We start from the raw sequence: 5,945 nt of genomic DNA on the forward strand, positions 1-5,945 counted from the left end.
AATGCGCTATCGCATTTGAGAAAAATTTTGATTAAAAGAGTAAGACAATCAACTTTAGATCAATTTCTTGTTCCTTACGGAAAGAGTTTGTTTCATTGTTAAGTTATGGCAACGCAACACTTGGGCGATCTGACTAGGGTGAAATGCCTTCTGGGAGGTGTTTTTAAGGGAAACTGGCCCCTATTTAGGCGTTACAGACGTGAATAAATCCCGGAAAACTCCACGTAGCCAGCCCATCTCAGCAAGGTGCGAACCCACGAACGAACTCCCCGTGTTCAAGGTACGAAGACCACTTAGCCACTGGTGGGTTTTTACCGAAAGAGACTTCGACTCGAAGAATCTTCCGATGAAGTGCTACCCGTTATTTTTTTGGAGGGGATTCCCCTTCTAATCATTAAGGTTCGTATATTTTCACTGTTCTGCCACCAACTACAACAAACGAAGGTATTATTAAACAAAGTTTACATGTGTGCTGCTGTAATGATAGATACTATGTTTTCGTACATTTTCATCAAAGAAAATTACTGTATATTTCAAATAAAATGACAAAAATTTCGGAGACTAGAACGAATTAATTGCATTTTCATTAATTTCTATGGGAAAAATTGCTTCGGTTATCGAACAATTCAGTTAACGAACGGAGTCGCGGAACGGATTAAGTTCGTTAACCGGGGTTTCACTGTACTGTATTGATCCAAATATAAGTTGACCCTGAATATAAATCAATTCCCAATTTTGGAATCTTTACTTTTTAAAACAAATTAGATCTGAACAAAAGTCAACTGTATATTATTAATTTTATTTGCATATAAAAAATCAGCAATTTTCATTAAAAAACATGGAAAATCATTAAAAAATATTTTATCACTTTCATCTTCATCAGAATGTTCATTGTCATCAAAGTCATTGGCCTCTTTGATCAGCATATCACCCTCTGTTCTGTCCAAGTTATTGGTATATAACATTTCTTAAAGATCTTTATAATTGCGTTTTCAACAACAATTTTTTTATTATTTTAAGTTATTCTAACCTTTTACAAAAATATGTGAAATTTTTATCTATGTGACTATGAAAACAAATCATTTTCAGTTTATGTACAGTAATTTCTTTATTTTCAAAATTACTTTAATTAAAGGTAAAAATTATTTTTTTTGAATTTGTATTTACAAATATCTGGAAAATCAATCATCAGAAATGTATTCTTGTTTTTAACTTTCCTACTAATTTTTATAAGTTACATTTTAAATCAAATGTAAATGATCAGAAAATTGTATTCAAAGAGTTTGTTTTATACAAAGAAATATAAGTATCAAACACTTTTGTTATAAGCGATAAATTGTAACTTATTGCTTCTTTTTGTCAATATCAATAAAAATAAAATTAATAAAAGTTATAAAGAAAAACATTGAGACAATGTCCTATATGCTGGGAAGTAAGCTGTCTGGCATATTTCATGTGATTTCCATAAAATATACTTATAGTTCATAAAATATTCATTTGGATAGTTTTATGACTATCCAAATGAAACCAATTTTTCCTTATTTTTTTTTATAACTGTCTAAAACATGTTTTATAAAGTCTAAAACATATAATCATATTAAATACATAAATTTATAATTTACACTTTACAACAGTATAAATTTTGCAGTAAATATACAGCAATCTTTACCCACTTTTTGATAACTGTTTGTGTAGTAGAGACCCTGGGAGTGAAATAATAAAATTTTAACAAAATAAAATTTTTGTAAAAAGCTACCAAAACTGACTGAATCTGTTGAATATAAAAACAATCAGCTTAGTTTGGTTGATTGTTCAGAAATAATTAACTAATTATTAATTGGTTATTTACTGTCATTCCAAACATTTAATTCTTGGCATTGTTTGTGAATTGCAGCATGGCAGGTGACAACTTGACTGGCATTTAGCATTACTAAATAAATCGAAGTACTGAATTTTAGCATCAGTTTAACACTGTATATTATGTACCATAGACAGTTATATAAATCAGAGAAAACTTTAACTAGACTCAGAATATAAGTTGAGGCTCAACTATAGGTTGACAGCTATTATTTTATCCTTTTGAAACTGGAGAAAAAACATAGACTAATATTTGGGCCAATATGCCATAAACCTAATTTGTTAAAATATTTTAAATTTCTTTAGAAAAATATTAAAAATAAGTGGGAAACACATCTTCATTATCAATATTTAGAATACAACTGAGTCATTTTTGTCCATGTCAATAAATTTTAAATTCTAAATGTTTAAATATCACATAAACTAGCACCTTTTCATATATTAATTAAATGGGCTATTTCCATCATCTGTAAGGCTTAGGAAAAAAGAATTAAATAAAGTTTGTGATATTGCAAAATGTCATTGTTTCAAAGCAAAGTCATGGATGGTTTGATTAATTCTCACCTATATAAGAAGGTTAAGAAAAGAAAACAACATACTAACAATACTAATAGGGGCTCTTTTCTATTTAAAAATATACATTAAACAATTTCTTACTATAATGCAATTGCTTAGGTCAGATAAAGATAAAATCAGTATAGATCATTGGAATGTTCACCTAAAAAATATTATGCTATAATTAGTAGAAATAATACTAACTACTGCACTATATTGACATGACGGATATGTAACACTGAAGTTCAGGTTTCTTAGAACAATCCTCTTTTAATATAGGAACTAAGAGAACATTCTTCAATCCATTTGCTGGAACAGATGTATATTTATATTTTCTCTACATATTCCAATTTAATTAAAACCAGAGATGCTACTTAATTAGAAAATGCTTGAAAAGAAGAACTTGATTCACTGAATAATTTATAATTTCTATAATAAAATAATACAGTGGTATCTTGTACTATAATGACTCATATTTCAAATGTTTTAGAGTTTGAATGTTAAATTAGACAAAAATTCCCTTCAGAGTTCAAACAATGCTTCAAAGATTGAACTGTAGGTGCAATGAATACATGCACTGGAAGTGTAAAACAAGCTTCTAAACAAAGAATATAATGTCAAACTAGCAATTAGGTGTTAAATTTCACAATTGTTATAATTAAATTACACATGTATGTTAAGTAAAGACAGTGTTAAAAATATCCAAAAACTTCCCATTCAACCCAATATAACATTTACTTATTAGTATATGTTTATTAGTATTTTGTTGCTTTCACACACTTCTTGGATGCTATGGCATCCAAGAAGTGTGTTAAAGCAACAAAATANATTGTATATTCGAATATTAGTGACGGAGTGGAATCTCTGTATCGTCAGATTCCAAAAAGCCAGATTTGCGCATGCGCTTTACTGAGCACCAACTCACCCAGTTTAGCCGGTGGAAGCTGCACACATAACGATTCCAATTCTATCAAGGACCGGTTCTCGGCTGTTAGCCGCCTGCCCACTAGATAATTCGATTACGTGAATAACGAGTAGATTTATAACTTGACCCAACCGATAAGAATTTACTGGTACGTTTTTACGATAGTTCTGTATAGTTGACGGGAGTTAAAAAAATCCATTAAAATATTTGATATATTTTTTCCGCTCTCCGATTTTATATTACTCGCGGATTTCAATGTTAAACCGGCGATATTACGATTTCGTATGTCCCATCTCTAAGGGGATGTAGAAAAAAACGTGTATAATTCTTGTATAATGTTAAAAAATTAACCGTTACTTCGACAGTGTCATTTACAACTAAATTTAACGAATGAGAGAGATGCACGAGGTACAGAAAAAGCTCTAGAATTTCTTTTCCTTAAATTTACGATTTATGTATCCGTTTGTCATAAAAATTTGTCTTTCCATTTTTTTTCCCAAGACTACAAATATTCGAGTACAAAGTAACCGGTTTCGACTTATTTCTACTTAAGAAGTACAGTTGTCCCTTGATAATCCGACAGGTATGGGACCAAAGGTGTGTCAGATTACCAAAAGTGTCCGGATTACCGAAAATAATTACATATTTCGCATTGTTTTGCTAGCAGTAACTTACAATATTCTCTACTCCAACTGTTCGAACAGAACTGCTCACATAAAACACACGAAATGTGTGTCATCGAGTAAGAATTGGATGGGGAGATTCACATCGCGACATACTTCTGTGCAAACAGACACGTAACGGGGACAGGTACCTTGACAGGAGGTGCGTCGGACTACTGAGCATGTCGGATTAAAAAACGTCGGACTATAGAGGGACAACTGTAGTTAAATAATTAAACGATTAGGGAATTAAGGACATAAACAAAACCCTGGTGAGAGCCGAAATTTTACTTAAACAAAAGCTTAACCGATCCAATCTCTAGCCGAGTACAGTGGGGACTGATTTCTTCGAAATACTGTATTAGATGTAATAAAGACAGAAATTTTTCCAGTTCGACGAGAGTGACCGAAAAGTTGTAAATTTTGGAAATTTCCGTGGACAACACCTGGTCCTAAAACGAATTAGTTAGAAAACAAATGACTATTAAGTTTAACATATTTAGATTTTTACAGCTATGGTGAGAAATGTTTAAAATCTACAACGGCCCTGACGCGTCTTTTGAGATATACTAATGATGCGACAAAAGAGGTATTTGGCATTGACCGGTATCGGCACCCTGGGGATTTGGCAGTCCGCGCGTATGCATCGATTCCATCCATTAGCCACTTGTAGGGAGCTATTTGACTAACAAGTAAGTGCATTGTTTTAAGATTTAAAAAGTAAAGAATATTTTGTGTTTTTATGTACGTTTCTTTGCAAAGCTATATTTAATTATACTTTTCTTTAAAAGTATATTCGTATAATTGAAGAATATTTTGTATGTACCAGTACATCCGCCGCATATTTTATTTCACCGAGTAAGTTTTTACTTTATTTTTAATTGTAGCCCTTATATCGTGGCTAGCGATTCGGAATGTAATTGTGATATTAAAAATGCATTTAGAGAAGTCTACGGTTTTTACTGGCTTATCGAATAAACGATACTAATGGACCCTAGACCATCACTGACGCGCGATTGACTGATTTTCCCTGGATGTCGGCTTCTTACAGAAACAGCTTCCCTATCATCAAATGTCACTGCACGCCCCTGACTTTTACATTACCTTTTAGATGAATATATTATGGTATTCGAAGTAACCTTTAAGATTGAAATAGTTTAGTTTTGAAATAAAGTTGACCCGTGTTTGCAGTCAGTGTGAAAAGTGCACGTTGGGGCAAGATGGGGTATCCCGTCTTGCCCAAGGTTGGCCACGAATTCTGCTGCTGGCTAGAGGCACTGCAATATAGTGCAGCGAACTAGTTTTAAATTCGTTGTCATTGATAATTCAATATCATTTTTTTAGAATATATAAAATAATAAGTTTAAAAATGATCTTTTTATAGAAAATGAAATATTCCACTTTTAAATCATATCTAACTGTAATAAATTTATACAGTATATACTGTATTACTTTATGTTTTTACGTTTTTATTTTATTTATGAAAACATTTTTAAAATTTAAATACTATCTTAACAAGAAATAAAATGTGAGATAATAATCAAAATAAAAATTTTTTCCCTGGAAAAAAATATCGTCTGCTTACAAAATAGCGAAACTGAGCATGCGCGAAGTGACAGTATCGTCTGGTAAAGTAAATACGAGTAAGTTGAAACTTTTATATTTATTTATTCGGAAAATAATAATAAATGTAGCCGCTGTGATAAATGGGCGCATTGTTCTTGTGCCAATATTGAAGAAAACGACAGTTTAACCATTTTAATTTGTTTTTCTTGTACAGTAATACCCCGAACTTACGCGATAGGTGGGACCGAACGATAACCGCGTAAGTCGGGGTATAATTTCGCAATTTGTGTAACATCCAAGTCGGATGTATGTAAGCTAATAAATGTTCTCATTAATCTCATCTTTTCTTTTGATTCGTTCACGGTTACAAGAAATCACCA

Source organism: Centruroides sculpturatus, unplaced genomic scaffold, assembly GCF_000671375.1.
Source record: "Centruroides sculpturatus isolate CEXI.00-Female unplaced genomic scaffold, Cexi_2.0 scaffold1457, whole genome shotgun sequence".
Classification (NCBI taxonomy): domain Eukaryota; kingdom Metazoa; phylum Arthropoda; class Arachnida; order Scorpiones; family Buthidae; genus Centruroides; species Centruroides sculpturatus.